The following is a 15,916-nucleotide window of genomic DNA, read 5'->3' on the forward strand; positions in this document are numbered from 1 at the left end:
GTTGTGTTTGCTTTGGTCACTATTATACTCATTGTTATGATACTATACATGAAGTCATCCCACCCCCGGACGTTTCCGCCTTCCTGGTTTGGGGGTGTGACAGATTAGTATTAGAGCATTATTTATAGTGAACTATGTATATCGAACTATATAAGATATACAACTATAAATACATTGGGACTAAAACCCTCTGACTAAACATTTTTTTCATACAACTATACTTTTAAAAATAAAATGATAATGTTACGAAGAGTATAAGTACATGCATACATGTTGGTATAGTGTTGTAACTAGGAAAATACAAAAGTAAAAAGGATGAGTTGAACACTGCGAGTGTGCCTTGGGATATGTAATCAAGTCTGGGATGAGCATATCCTGATCAACCATACTTGTCCGAGAGGTGACTAGCATATCCCGGGGGATAGTCGTAGTGGGCAACAAGTCTAAAACTTACCCTCACCCATACAAGGAAAACACTAAGAACCAAATATAACATTTAAAATACTATAGGAGTATTTTAGCATGTCAGAAACCTTTCATGTTTTTCTCATACCTATATTCTCGTACAAACACGATGGTAGGATTCCACTTACCAGGAGACCCCTACTTCCCCTATCAAGGAAACGAGGGATGGATGGGGGCCGAAACAGAAGAAGACCCCGAAGAAGTGTTCGAGGAGGATCCCAAAGAGGATCCTGAGGAGAACCTAGAAGAGGACGAGGATGAAGAGGAGATGGAAAAGGACTCCGACGAGGAGCCTAAGGTCTAAAATTTACCTCCTGTCCCTGCACCCAAAAGAAATTTCCAGGGCCCGACGCCCTATTGGGCAGTGGATTTGAGGATGTGGAGTCGGGAACAGGGCTAACGCCCTCTTTACGGTATGGATAGAGGCTTCTACAACCTCGACAGAGGAGGTTCAGTAGACAGGGCCCTCCCTGTCATAGTATGTCACATCGTTCGCCATGGTAAACAAGAATGAGCATATGTCAACCAAATCATGGAGGTTAACGCTACCGCCCAGGTCAACGTACTTAACCTTCGTCGCCTGGACGAAGACCATGATCAGACCAGGAACCACACCGAGGCTCTTCAGGAAGAAATGACCGCAGCCCGAGCCGAAATTAGGGCACTTCTGGAGCATCATGCTACATTAGAGGGACGTGTGACAGAAGCAGAATGCCAAGTGGCAGAATCCAAGGCTCAGGGCAACACCCGCCGTGAGTAGTATTTACACTACTCACATTTTGATATAGACTAGGTTTACGAGTATGCTTTGGTGCTACTCTTTTCTGCGTGTAGGTTCGACCCTGTGATTAAGTGAATACACTAGTCGATGAATCGCAATGCTGTCAAAATTTTCCTTTACAAATTGATGTAATGTAGACCTGCATCAAGGTCAAATTTTCCAAACACTATGTACCAAATTATATCAATGATATTGGCATGCATTTTATTTCATTGGGGGTGTTACCACTAAATTCATAACATTGTTTGTTGTTTACTCATGTTAAATATACGATTACTTAGTATATACAGTAAAGTTATATGTAATTAAGATTCTATCGACTTAGAAATGGTGGGTCCGCTTTAGGTGTTGTTCCTTGTTTGGTTGTGGGCTTGGGGCAGACCCATTAAATTCGACGATCTATTAAATCTTAATTATATACAAATAGTATACATCAAGCGATCGTAAAAGGACCTGGTATGGATCAAGTCATGGGATTTCATTTGAGGCGTTACTATTAAGTTCATAAGTCTATATAGACTTCTAATATGAATTGTTTGCAATTACTTGAAACTTGGGACATAATACATATAGAACTAAGATAATCTAGTTCAACAACACCTGACTTGACCACTACTGAAAACTTACCATCGTTTCCTCTTTAAACTCTATGGCAGAAGGATGCCACCTCGTAAATCTACCAGGCGCGTCAAAAAAACGTCAACAAATCCACCACCGCCGCCACCTCTACAATTCAACCCTGCTGTTTTCCAGGCTGCTGTAACAGCCGCGGTGGCAGCTGCCATGTCGCAAATCAGCACAAATGGTGAAAGTGGGGCGGGAAACAGTGCTACTAATTCCACCCAAGGAGACAATCAGGGACGTTCAAGGGAATGTTCCTACAAAGATTTTACAAATGGCAAACCCAAATCCTTCAATGGAAGCAGGGGTGTCATCACTCTGATGCAATGGTTCGAGAAGACTGAATCAGTCTTTGACATTTGTGCATGCCCCAAAGCAAGCAAAAATCAAATTTGCAGCTTGCACTTTCTCTGATAGGGCCCTTACTTGATGGAACGGCCATGTCAATTCCTTGACGCTCCCAGTTGCTAACTCGATAAGCTGGGAAGATTTAAAAACCATGATGATGAAGGAATAATGCCCAAGAGGCAAGGTACAAAAATTAGAACAGGAGCTCTGGAACCACAAGATGACCGGCTCCGACATCGCATCTTACACTGCCAGGTTCAGCGATCTGGCCATACTATGCCCCGGGATGGTCACCCCGGAGTGTAAAAAGGTGGAGAGATATATCTGCGGACTATCAATTCAAACACTTACCTAAACAAAATCCTCAATCACTAAAAGATACATACACTGTAGAAATGGCAAACGGAAAAGCAGAATGCACTAACAATGTATACATAGGGTGTACCCTCACTCTAAACAACTATTCGTTCCAAATCGACCTAATGCCAGTCACAATAAAAAGCTTCGACATCATCATTAGCCTGGATTAGTTAAGTTCTCATCGTGCCGACATTCTATGTTACGAAAGGGTCATTCGCCTTAATCCGCCAAGTGGCGAAACTCTCGTCATTTATGGCGATAAACCCAGTGCAAACTTACAAATCATCTCTTGCGTCAAAGCTCAAAAATATCTATGCAAGGAATACCACGCCTTCCTAGCCCACGTGGTGGATAAGAAACTAGAAAAGAAAGACATCAAAGACATTCCGGAGGTCTGTAATTTCCCCAACGTATACCCAGAAGACCTCCCTGGTGTGCCACCTGTGCGACTAGTCGAATTCCAAATCGACCTAATCCCTAGAGCTACCCATGTAGCCAAATCACTATACCGCCTACCACCAGCCGAAATGCAAGAATTATCCAGCCAGTTGAACGAACTACTAAGAAAAGGGTTCATTAGACCGAGCTTCTCGCCTTGGGGAGCGCCAGTTCTATTCGTGAAAAAAAGGATGGATCGTTTCGCATGTGCATCGACTACCGCGAACTGAATAAGCTCACCATCAAAAATAGATATCCTCTACCCCGAATCGACGACCTATTCGACCAACTCTAGGGAGCAAGCTACTTTTCAAAAATTGATCTAAGGTCGGGACACCATCAACTACGAGTCCAAGAAGAGGATGTTCCTAAAACAACATTCAGAACTCGTTACGGTCACTACGAGTTTGTAGTGATGCCCTACGGATTAACAAATGCACCCGCGGTGTTCATGGATCTAATGACCATGTTTGCCGGTCTTACTTAGAAAAATTCGTGATAGTTTTCATAAACGACATTCTGGTCTACTCACGAAGTAAGGAAGAACACAGCCATCACCTACGACAGGTCTTGGAAACACTAAGAGCAGAGAAGTTATATGTGAAGTTCTCAAAGTGGGAGTTTTGGATCCGAGTAGTGGACTTCCTCATTCATGTAGTTAGTGAAAAGGGGATACATATCGTGTTGGATATAGTGTCTAAGTCCATAACTATATTTGGTATGTACTTGACCCAACCCGGCATGGTCCATTTGGGTTGCATGGCATTGCAATACTTGGATAGACCAAAATGAGAGAAAGGACACTTAAGGTTTATTAATATATTATAAGTACTAATATATTAATAATATTATTTAATTAGTATTGATCAAAGAATTAATCTTGAATTAATTAAGTGATCAAAAAGAGACCAATTAAATATATGGGGTTGATTGTGTAAATAATCTATTTTTTTATAGTGGGCTAATGATCCATGGTTTGTATGGATTGGGCTAAAACCCATAAGGTGCTCCATGGATAGTCCATGGAGGTTACAAACCCATGGATCATGGAATATGGAAAGCCATGACAATGAGGGTTTACATGGTGTAACCCTACTTGTGTCACAACTATATAAAGACCCATTGGCAAGCAAAATCGGTACTACTACAAGCAAATAAGAGGGCTAGCCGATTTTTGAGTATAGTGAACTTCTCTCAAGGTTATTCCAAGAATTGTGGTGTTGTGTGAAGCATTTGAGGCATCACATTTGGAGTGCTAGGCTCACAAAGTCATCAAGGAATCCAAGCTACTAAAAGGTATGTTATTCTACTTGAGTTTTGTATTACAAGTTCCCCATAACATGCTAGATAGGAAGTAAACCTTGGAAAATCAAATTTGCATGTATTTAGAGAAAACATAGATCCAAGGTTTCTAGGGTTGCATGTACACTATAGGAGTGTTAGAATGCTCAAAACCCAACAGTGGTCTCATAGCCTAGGCTTGTTTTCTTGATACTTGATGCAAACTTGTTGAAAAAGCTCAAAAATCTACACTCTGCAGCATGAACTCGCCGAGTCCATGGGGGGACTCGACGAGTCCATGTGAAAACTTATCCTACTCGTCGAGTAGGTTCATGCACTCGACAAGTAGGTGCCCCAGAATGCAGTTTTTTGAGTTTTGCTGCTGGAAATGGACCAGAAACATTACCCTAAACTATTTTGGTGTTTTAAAATTTGTTTTAGATGGTGTAATGCGTATGCTAATCCATTTACAATGGCTAATATCAAAATTTCATGCTTTATATGTGTTAATATGATTCTTCAAATTTTGATATGGATGTTCATGTTCTTATGAGTTTTAGAAGATCATAGGAATTATGTGTAACTTGCTTGTAGGAATGATTCTTGTTCTTAATGGCTAATGTTGGAGTCCATAACTTGTCCTCAAGTTATGGATAACCAAAAGTCACTTCTTTAAAAGTGTCATTAAAGAGTAAGAGGTTACATAAAATGAAGAGTCTTCATTTTAATGGACCATTAAACTCATAAGTTATGAAACGAAAAGTCTTGAATAGTTTCAATACTTGCTCTCATGTTTTGGAATTTGTAAAGTCTTACACTCTAATACCTTAATTTCCAAATTGAACCCTAGAATTTTAAAAATTTAAAATTCAACCCTTATACTATTATTATATTAAAAGTTTAAATATATAGATATGTATAAGAATAAGTCAGTCTTACCGTTAGTAGGCCTCATTCACGAAGCCAGTCTATAAGGGGGGTATAAGGTTGTTGCCTATAAAATGGCAGCTTAATGGGTGTCCACTCTCACCCACCGCTTCCTCGACTGGTGGATGGTCGTTAGCTGAACGGGTAGGACAAGGACTTTAAATCCTCATTAAAATTATAAAGTAACTATACTTTAATAATTCCCAATCTTAGTTACTTTAGGAAAGATGTAAAATAGGTGCTAGCCCATGAAATTACACTTTGTACCTTACCAAGTCGTTAGTGGAGCGCGTGTGGTTAACCGGAACACTAACAAGGAATAGTAAGAGTGTCAAAGGGTAACTTAATTTTATCATAGATCGGTGGAGCGTGTGTGGTTAATCGGCACATCGATTAGGTGATAAAAGTTAAGGGTACCAAGTCAATTTGCATGGTTATTCACACCTTGTTTGTGATCCTCGGCATCCCAGTCACAAACTTGAGAGGGCACAATCGAGATTCAAACATGCCATTGAAAGTTCAATGTATCTAAAAAGATCTAGATCTTTCAAATCCAATAAAACTTAATAATCTATTTCGTTTTTCGCGGTGGAAAGTGGTAAATCGTCGTTTACCTACCTTCAAATATTTTATAGCTTGGATTACGGCATCCCTCTTCCAACTATAAATAGTTTGTTCGGTCCTAGCCTTAATATTTCATATGGGTGACTTATTAAGGACTCTTTATCTAATAAAACTTGTCTTTCCTTCTTTTCAGATGTCTTCCAACACTGCTACTGGCTCAAACCCTACAGGCTCCTTTTCCCTAATGAACTTGTGTGGGAAAGTCATTTTTGATGGTTCCAATTTCAATGAATGGATTAGGAACATCAGAACGATTACTCGCTATGAGGGCAAAGAATATGTCCTCGATAAGGAGCTAAAGGTTATCGATGAGTCAACTACTACTCCTGAGGAGATTGCTGAGTACACTACCCATGAGAAAGATGCCACTAAGGTGTCTTGCATCATGTTGGCCACAATGACAGTAGAACTCCAGAAATCCTATAAAGAATTCTACCCTTTTGAGATGCACCAGGATCTGATGGATAGGTACCATCAGAGTGCTCGTCAGGAGAGGTATGAAATCATTTCCTCCATGATAACAGCTAGGATGAAAGAGGGAGAACCCCTCACCGGTCACTTGCAGAAAATGCAAACGTTCGTGGACCGGTTATTGAAGCTTAATGTGGACTTTCCTGAGGACATGGCGATTGACATCATTCTCCATTCCTTACCTCCAAGTTATGATCAATTTCGTATGACTTATCATATGAAAAAGGAGGAAGTCACACTAAGTAAGCTTCAAGGACTTTTAAGGACCACTGAAAGTGGCCTTAAAGGTAAATCAGCTATTACTCCTACTCCTACTACTGCTCCTGTCCTGGCAATTGGGCAGGGAAAGGGGAAGAAGAGGAAGACCCCTTCGAAGGGTACCAAGGGAAAGTCTCTTGATGGCTCCTCTTCAAGTGGAACCAAGAAAGGTTCCATTCCTCATTCTTCAAACCCAAACGAAGCACAATGCTTCTACTGCCCGGAAAAGGGGCACTGGAAGCGAAGCTGCCCCAAATACTTGCAGGATGTAAAGGATGGGAAAGTTAAACCCACCCATGCAGGTATTTACACTATATTGTCTAATAACTCATTGCATACTAACTCTTCGGTGCTTGATACAGGTTGTGGTATTCACATTTGTACTGATTTGCAGGGCCTAAGAAGAAGTGAGAAAGTGGAGCACAGGAAGATAAACTTAATCATGGGGAATAGGAAAGCATCACCTGTTACCAAGATAGGAGTTTATTCTTTATTGCTTAAAAATGGGTTAATGTTAGATTTGAATAAATGTTGTTACTCGTCTGAAATGGTGAGAAATATTATTTCCTTTCATGGCTTGTACAAACAAGGGTTTTCCTTTTCATTTGATAATGATAATGGTGCTATTAATGTTTATTACAATGATGTATTTTACTTTAAAGCATTACCTTGTGATGGTGTATATGAAGCTGTGAATGTTGTAGATAATCTAGGAAATAATGTGTTGTGTATTGATTCTTCAAATAGCTTAGACAAAGCATACTTGTGGCATTGTCGTCTTGGACATGTTAAAAAGAAGCTCATGGGCCAACTCTAAAAGGCTGGAGTTTTGGAATCATTTGACCTAAAGTCGGATGATACTTGCGAGTCTTGTTTACTTGGAAAAATGACAAAGTCACCCTTCACTGGTACTTGTGAGAGGGGTGAGGGTTTGTTGGACCTCATACACACTGATGTGTGTGGATCCTTCAAAACTGCCACAAGGGATGCTAATCGCTATTATGTGACTTTTACTGATTATTATAGTAGATACGAATATATCTACTTAATCAAGCATAAGTCAGAAACCTTTGAGAAATTCAACGATTTTAAAAAGGAAGTGGAGAATCAACTGGGCAGGAACATCAAGATGCTCCGATCCGATCGAGGAGGAGAGTATCTTAGTATCGAGTTCCTTGACTATCTTAGGGAATGTGGGATTGTCTCACAACTGACACATCCTAGGACACCACAGCTGAATGGTGTGGCTGAGAGGCGCAATCGAACCTTGTTGGACATGGTTCGTTCCATGATGAGTCGAGCTTCATTACCAATATCATTCTGGGGTATGCCTTAGAGACAGCCGCCCATATCCTAAATCTAGGCCCGACTAAAAAGGTTGCCAAAACACCTCATGAGATGTGGATTGGGAAAGTTCCCAATTTGGACCACATCAAAATTTGGGGTTGTGTGGCATTCGTGAGGCGTGAGTCTCATGATAAGCTCGAACCACGAAGTGAGAGGTGTATTTTCATTGGCTACCCACAGAGATCCTTTGGTTACCTCTTCTAAAGAGCCAGTGATAATGTGGTCTTTGTAGCAAGGAGAGGAGTCTTTCGCGAGAGAGAGTTCATGAGCCAAGGAGACAGTGGGAGGCGAATTGACCTTGAAGAAATTCAAGAGTCAAGTGGTGAAGGAACCTCAAACCCTAGTAATCAACCTGAGGAGGAAACTCTTGTTAATCCAACTGATGAGCCCATACCTCTGAGGCGTTCCACAAGAGTTAGGAATGCACCTAAGAATTACTATGGTTTCCGTATTACTGTGGAAGGTGATACGCTTGTCAGTGATAGTACACTGGTAAGTCTGGATGAACCTAATAGTTACACGGAAGCCATGGCAGGCCCTGAGGCTGCTAAATGGAAGGAGGCTATGGACAACGAGATACAGTCCATGTATGATAATCAAGTTTGGAACTTGTTTGATAATGTACCAGGTCGTAAGACAGTCGGGTGCAAATGGATCTTCAAGAAGAAGACCGACATGGATGGTAATGTACACACTTATAAGGCGCGACTGGTTGCAAAGGGCTATTCTCAAACTCTGGGAGTTGATTATGATGAGACCTTTTCACCAGTAGCAAAGATTAAGTCTATTAGGGTTACGTTAGCCATTGCTGCATTTCATGACTATGAAATATGGCAAATGGATGTCAAAACCGCTTTCCTTAATGGAAAGTTGGCTGAGGATGTTTACATGAGTCAGCCAGAGGATTTTGTCAATATAGAGAACCCTAATAAGGTGTGTAATCTTGAGAAATCCATCTATGGGTTGAAACAAGCACCTCGCAGATGGAATCTTTGCTTCGATGAGAAAGTCAAAGAGTTTAGCTTTTCGAGGAGTAAGGATGAGTCTTGTGTATATGTTAGGGCTAGTGGGAGTATAGTTAGCTTTTTGGTGTTGTATGTGGATGACATACTACTCATAGGAAATGACATCCAAACCTTGCAGGAGGTTAAGTCCTGGCTTGGGAAGCATTTCGCTATGAAGGACCTTGGGGAAGCTGCCTATATCCTAGGGATAAGGATATTGAGAGACAGGAGTAAGAGACTAATTGGACTTAGTCAGAGTACTTACTTGGATAAGGTGCTGAAGAGGTTCAGTATGCAGGATTCCAAGAAAGGGGAATTACCGATCAAGAGTAACGCCAGACTGAGTAAGACTCAGAGTCCGAGTACAGAGGCTGAGATAGCTAAGATGAGTCATGTACCATATGCTTCCGTTGTGGGCTCAATCATGTATGCTATGACTTGTACTTGCCCTGATGTGGCCTTTTCCTTGAGCATGGTCAGTAGATATCAAGGGAACCCTGGCAAGGCTCACTGGACTGCGGTAAAGAACATTCTCAAGTACCTGCGGAGGACTAAGGACTGGGTCCTTACCCTTGGTGGTAGTGATGACTTGAGAGTGGCAGGGTATAGCGATGCTAGCTTTCAGACTGACAGGGATAATTTCCGCTCTTAGTCAGGCTGGGTCTTTATCCTAAATGGAGGAGCAATTACTTGGAAAAGTTCCAAGGAGGAGACGGTGGCTGAATCAACTTGTGAATCAGAGTATATAGCAGCAAGCGAGGCAGCAAAAGAGGCGATATGGCTAAAGAACTTCATTGGCGACCTTGGAGTTATACCAGCTATAAAAGAGCCAATGTAAATTTTCTGTTACAGCGAAAGTGCGGTTGCTTTAGCTAAGGAACCAAGGGATCATGGGAGATCCAGACACATTGACAGAAATACCATTTCATTAGATATCGAATAGAAGAATGACTCCTCGTGGCAAAGAGGGTATCATCAGATGAGAACCCAACAGATCCCCTCACGAAGGGACTGAGTAGCGTTAAGCATTTACAACATGCAAGGCGCATCGGGCTGAAGGATGATATTAGTTTTAATAATTAGATAGTGTTGAAACTTGTAAAATGTAATTGACATTTGATAATTAAATAAAAGTTGTTGTTTATTTATGAGTAAAGTGTTACTATCTTATGATTAATCGCTTACTATTGTTTCAACTTTGCATGTTTTGACTTCCAGAATAAGTATATTATTCAAACTATCCACAGTCAGTCATACTTTAGAAGTAGGCATTGAATTAAGACTGTCATGAATTGGGTTTGTAGATTGTCTAAGGTGTATTAGACATAGCAATGGTTGTTGCAACATTCATGACTGCTCATAAGGCCTGAGTATTGGACTCAACCCATGCTCACTTGTATCACTTCATGGAATTTATCTCGAGTGATCGTGAGATGGTAATATAATATAAATCTTCAAACCTAGAGATATGAGTTGTTGACTATGAGTTGGTTATACATTGATTGTACGAAAACGCATTGGTAACTCGATGTTATAAAACGTGCTTTTGTGCATAATTAAATAAGTAGTCAGTACAAGCATATCAGTCGAAGTTTATCTGTTCCTTCTAGGATTAGAAGCAATATCTGGGCCCCTCGATGATTTTGTTTTGACCTATGTACCGGGCCCGGTCAGAACCTAATTGATGTGTTAAATTTAGTTCTATGTCAAGCAGATCAAAGATCGAGAACAAATGTTGGACAAAAAGTAAGACCAAGTTCCATGTATTTGTCCGTCTGATATCATGAGAGCAGAGGATTATATGATCACTTATCTTAAATGGCGTATCATCATCATCTCAGTTCCGAGAGACTTTGAAAGAGCTACGATTGCTAGTCGGATTCTGAAGTCATATCTGCAACTATAGTTATTAGACTTATCCAAGTGGGAGACTGTTGGATATAGTGTCTAAGTCCATAACTATATTTGGTATGTACTTGACCCGACCCGGCATGGTCCATTTGGGTTGCATGGCATTGCAATACTTGGATAGACCAAAATAAGAGAAAGGACACTTAAGGTTTATTAATATATTATAAGTACTAATATATTAATAATATTATTTAATTAGTATTGATCAAAGAATTAATCTGGAATTAATTAAGTGATGGAAAAGAGATTAATTAAATATATAGGGTTGATTGTTTAAATAATCTATTCTTGTATAGTGGGCTAATGATCCATGGTTTGTATGGATTGGGCTAAAACCCATAAGGTGCTCCATGGATAGTCCATGGAGGTTACAAACCCATGGATCATGGAATATGGAAAGCCATGACAATTAGGGTTTACATGGTGTAACCCTACTTGTGTCACAACTATATAAAGACCCATAGGCAATCAAACTCGGTACTACTACAAGCAAATAAGAGGGCTAGCCGATTTTTGAGTATAGTGAACTTCTCTCAAGGTCATTCCAAGAATTATGGTGCTATGTGAAGCATTTGAGGCATCATATTTGGGGTGCTAGGCTCACAAAGTCATCAAGGAATCCAAGCTACTAAAAGGTATGTTATTCTACTTGAGTTTTGTATTACAAGTTCCCCATAACATGCTAGATAGGAAGTAAACCTTGGAAAATCAAGTATGCATGTATTTAGAGAAAACATAGATCCAAGGTTTCTAGGGTTGCATGTACACCATAGGAGTGTTAGAATGCTCAAAACCCAACATGTGGACCCCTCCAAGATCAAGGCAATAGAGAACCGGTCAGCAACAAGAACACCAACAAAAATCCGGCAATTTTAAGCCTCGCTGGCTACTACCACAGATTCATACAGAACTTCTCAAAGATTGCTAAACCACTTACCACCCTGACTCAGAAGGATGTGACATTCAATTGGGGAGAGAAACAAGAAACTGCGTTCCAAAAGATAAAGCAGTCCTGTGCAGCGCACCGATCTTGTCTCTTTTTGAGGGGACATAAGATTTTGTAGTATATTGTGATGCATCCAATCAAGGGATGGGCTACGTGCTAATGCAACGAGGAAAGGTCATTGTCTATGCTTCGAGACAGCTAAAGACTCACGAGGTCAACTACACTACGCACGACCTTGAACTGGGAGCAATAGTATTCGTCCTGAAGATCTGGAGACACTACATCTACGGAACAAAATGCACTATCTTTACTGATCATAAAATCCTTCAACACATCCTCAACCAAAAAGAACTCAATATGAGGCAAAGACGATGGTTGCAAGTGCAGGTCACCCCTGTCCTGGGCTGAGGTAGGAGACACGCAACTAGCTAAGGGGCAAGTCCCTAACATCACTCTCACTGGCCCTTAGATCATACGGGAGATAACGGAAAAGATCGTCCAAATCCGGGAGCGACTGAAAGCTTCTAGAGACCGACAGAAGAGTTATGCGGATAAAAGACGGAAGCCCTTGGAATTTCAGGTTGGGGACCGGGTACTATTGAAAGTCTCACCCTAGAAAGGATTGATACGTTTTCGAAAAGTGGGGGAAACTAAATCCAAGGTATATCGGGCCATTCGAGATCCTCGCCAGGATTGGCCCGGTAGTATACAAGCTTCGAATACTGCAAGAACTCAATAACGTACATCCTATCTTTCATGTGTCCAACTTAAAGAAGTGCTTATTCGATGAGACTCTCATCATCCTACTTGACGTAATCGAAATCAACGAGAGTCTCCACTTCGTGGAAGAACCGGTAAAAATCATGGATCGGGAGATCAAAAGAACGAAACAAAGTCGCATACCCATTGTGAAGGTCCGATGGAACGCTAAACGAGGACCCGAGTTCATATGGGAACGCGAAGATCAAATGAAACAAAAATACCCACATATTTTCCCCAACCCTTGAAGTCCCACTCAAAATGCTAATTTCGGGACGAAATTCTTTCTAACGAGGGGATATTGTGACAACCGTCAATCTTGGTCAAGCAAGGTCAAACAAAGTCAACGAGTCAAGCCGGTCAACTCAACTAGTGCTTGTATGTTAGGTCTTACTCTATGATTACTAATGTACAACTCTCTATCTTAATACAAAGTATCACTCGGAAGTTTCAGATGTTCAGAAAATCTAAGCCCTAAATAGGGTGAGTGACGTAACAACTCGATAAAACTCAATTATGTACCCTTCGGGGGTGTATAACACTCATAACAAGGGGTATTGAAGTTTACAATCCTAACACTACGGGGCAGAACCATAACACAGGTTGCAAACACAATCTCTCTCTCTCTCTCTCTATATATATATATATATATATATCCCAAATCTCTATCAAATTCTCTTTCAACTTGTTATAAACATCCGTGCCATCCCAACCCTTTAATTGGTTGAAAACCACTCGAAATGGGAAGTTATTATGAAAAACAACACTTTGGATGCGAAACCCTCTCAAAAATGCGAACCCTCTCAAGAACCGAACCCTTCTCTCGCAGCGAAACCCTCTCAGATGTGAAACCTCTCGATGCGAAACCTCACTTTCGCTTCTAATCGGACTTTCGCTTCTAATCGGACTTTCGCTTCTAACTGAGAAGATTCGCATCTTAGCCTCTCGGACCGGGGACTTTCGCATCACCATCCGACTTTCGCATCCCAAACCGAGAAGTTTCGCATCTACTCGGCGAGTTTCGCTTCTACCCGGCGAGTTTCGCATCTACTCGACAAGTTTCGCACCTCACTCGGAATGATTCGCATACGAAACCCACTTTCGGACCGAGCCGGGCACTTTCGCATGTATCAAACCACTTTCGCACTCAATCTGAGGACTTTCACATCCCACTAATCCTCTCACAACGATCCCTACTTTCGTATCGGCAACCTACTTTCGCATCAGCAGCCTACTTTCGTATCAGCAGCCTACTTTCGCATCAGCAGCCTCACTTTCGCATTTTGTCCCGAATTTTCGTCAGCTTCGCATTTCTCGCCCGTTTTTGGGATTTTTGACGTGGAATTTTCACCCAACTCATATGTTTGACATCTTAGACCCTCTAATCTCATATTTTATCCCCATCTTGAAGATTTATTAAATATAAATCATACTTTGTTTAAGATAATATCAAAAAGACATAAAGGTACTTTATGACTTTTTGAATAAAGTTATGACACAAGCCACCTTTGTGTCCTAAAGTTATGACACAACCCACATTTATGTCTACTTTATGTCACTATTCACCCTTTAGTCAGTCCTCACTGGTCAACTCATTGTCCCCAACAACCCATCATATTACTTTAATCAAATCCTTATAAACACCTACAAGAGATCTCTATCTTCTCACCCAAGATTTCACTTGCTCTCCAAAAGAAGAACTTTTCTCTCTCTCTCTCTCTCTCTCTCTCTAGCAATGATTTTCCAAGATGTGCTCTTGAGTTTTTCCTCCTTTTTGATAAGTATTCTTCCTTCAACTTCTACACAATCTACACATTCTTATACAAATCGTAAATCATTTACACAAATATTTATATATTTGTTCATAGGCTCATCAAATCTTCAAGTATCTTTCAAGTGTTCTTGACTTGAAACTCCTCATCCTCAACCTTCCACACAACAAGAAATCACCTAAGGTGAGTTCATACCCCTACATTTTTTAGTTTTCTTTAAGTTTTAGGGGGGAATACAAGTTATAACACCAAAACATAAACTAAATCTAAACATCAGCTTTTCACAGAAAAGTTAAGTTCTGTTCACGGACTATTTTAACCGTCTTTAACTTAATATTTTTGAAAACTGTAAAATATGCAAGTAGTTCAGGTCTATAACTTTCTAAGGACTACACGCACACATTTATACAATTTTTCTACAATTTATGGTGATTTTTACAAAACTGTCTATCATTTCAGAACCGATTTCGGACTAGTCCGTGAAGAGGAACATTTTCTCACTAGTTAGAGACTACTAAAGGTCATAATAAAAATTATGAACAAAGTAGACTCATTTTCTAAACTCACAGAGTTACGGATTTAGATTTAGACTTTCGATGATTTTTCTATAATTTTTCAAAAAACATGAACAGAAAAGTTAAAACTAGAAATATGGTTAACAAGTTCACTAACACTTTGTAACATGTTGAGCAAAATGTGTAATAATATAAAATTACATGTTGATTATATTTCATGTTATTTTACTTTCATGAGAAGGTAAAAATCATACACATAAGGGTTTTCATCACTACAAACATTTATGATAAACTATAATAGGTATAGTTTATGGTTCATTAACACTACGAACTCACTACGAAAGGTTTCATTTCCACTAAAAAGAGGTTTTCATTCACACTACACATAAACTCGTTAAATCAACTTGTGAGCTAAAGTCTTCAAGTACACACCAGTGTACTTACCAAGTCATGTATTATAACCAGAGTCTCTTGTAGGGAGAGCGTGATACTTGTGTATAGATCTATATTGGGACTGACAATCCCGCACCTAAACTGCATGCAACAACTAGACCGGCAGGTCTGTGGTGACAAATCTCATAACATTACGACGTCTAAAGAACGTCATAACAGGCCATCTATGTCATTAACACGATTATAATAACTCACATAGGGAAATAACGATACATATAGTTTACGGGGATTCATTAATTCAAAACGGTTTTATGTAAATTTAAAACTGCATATACTATCATAAGTATGGAAAAATACTTATACATTTTGGTCTTTGGGTCTTAAGACTGCAACTCATTTTATAAGGAAAATATTGCATTTTTCTAGAACAAACACTACTTTTACAAAGAAAGGATTTCAACTCTACATACAAAAGCTTATGAACGCACCAACGTAATTGTTGGCACTCTTTCAAAATTACTTTTATTCTTAGGTAATCATAAAAACAGGTAACTACCAAGCTTTTGAGGATGGGATGCTAAGGCATCATACAAATCATTTTTATCATTATATTGTAATCGATTTTGAAACATGTAACTCATGAAACCATGTAACCTTTTCGATTATATTTATGATGGTTGTGTTCGCTTTGGTCA

This window comes from Lactuca virosa, chromosome 2 (assembly GCF_052849685.1).
Source record: "Lactuca virosa cultivar CGN04683 chromosome 2, Lactuca_virosa_CGN04683_v6, whole genome shotgun sequence".
Lineage (NCBI taxonomy): Eukaryota > Viridiplantae > Streptophyta > Magnoliopsida > Asterales > Asteraceae > Lactuca > Lactuca virosa.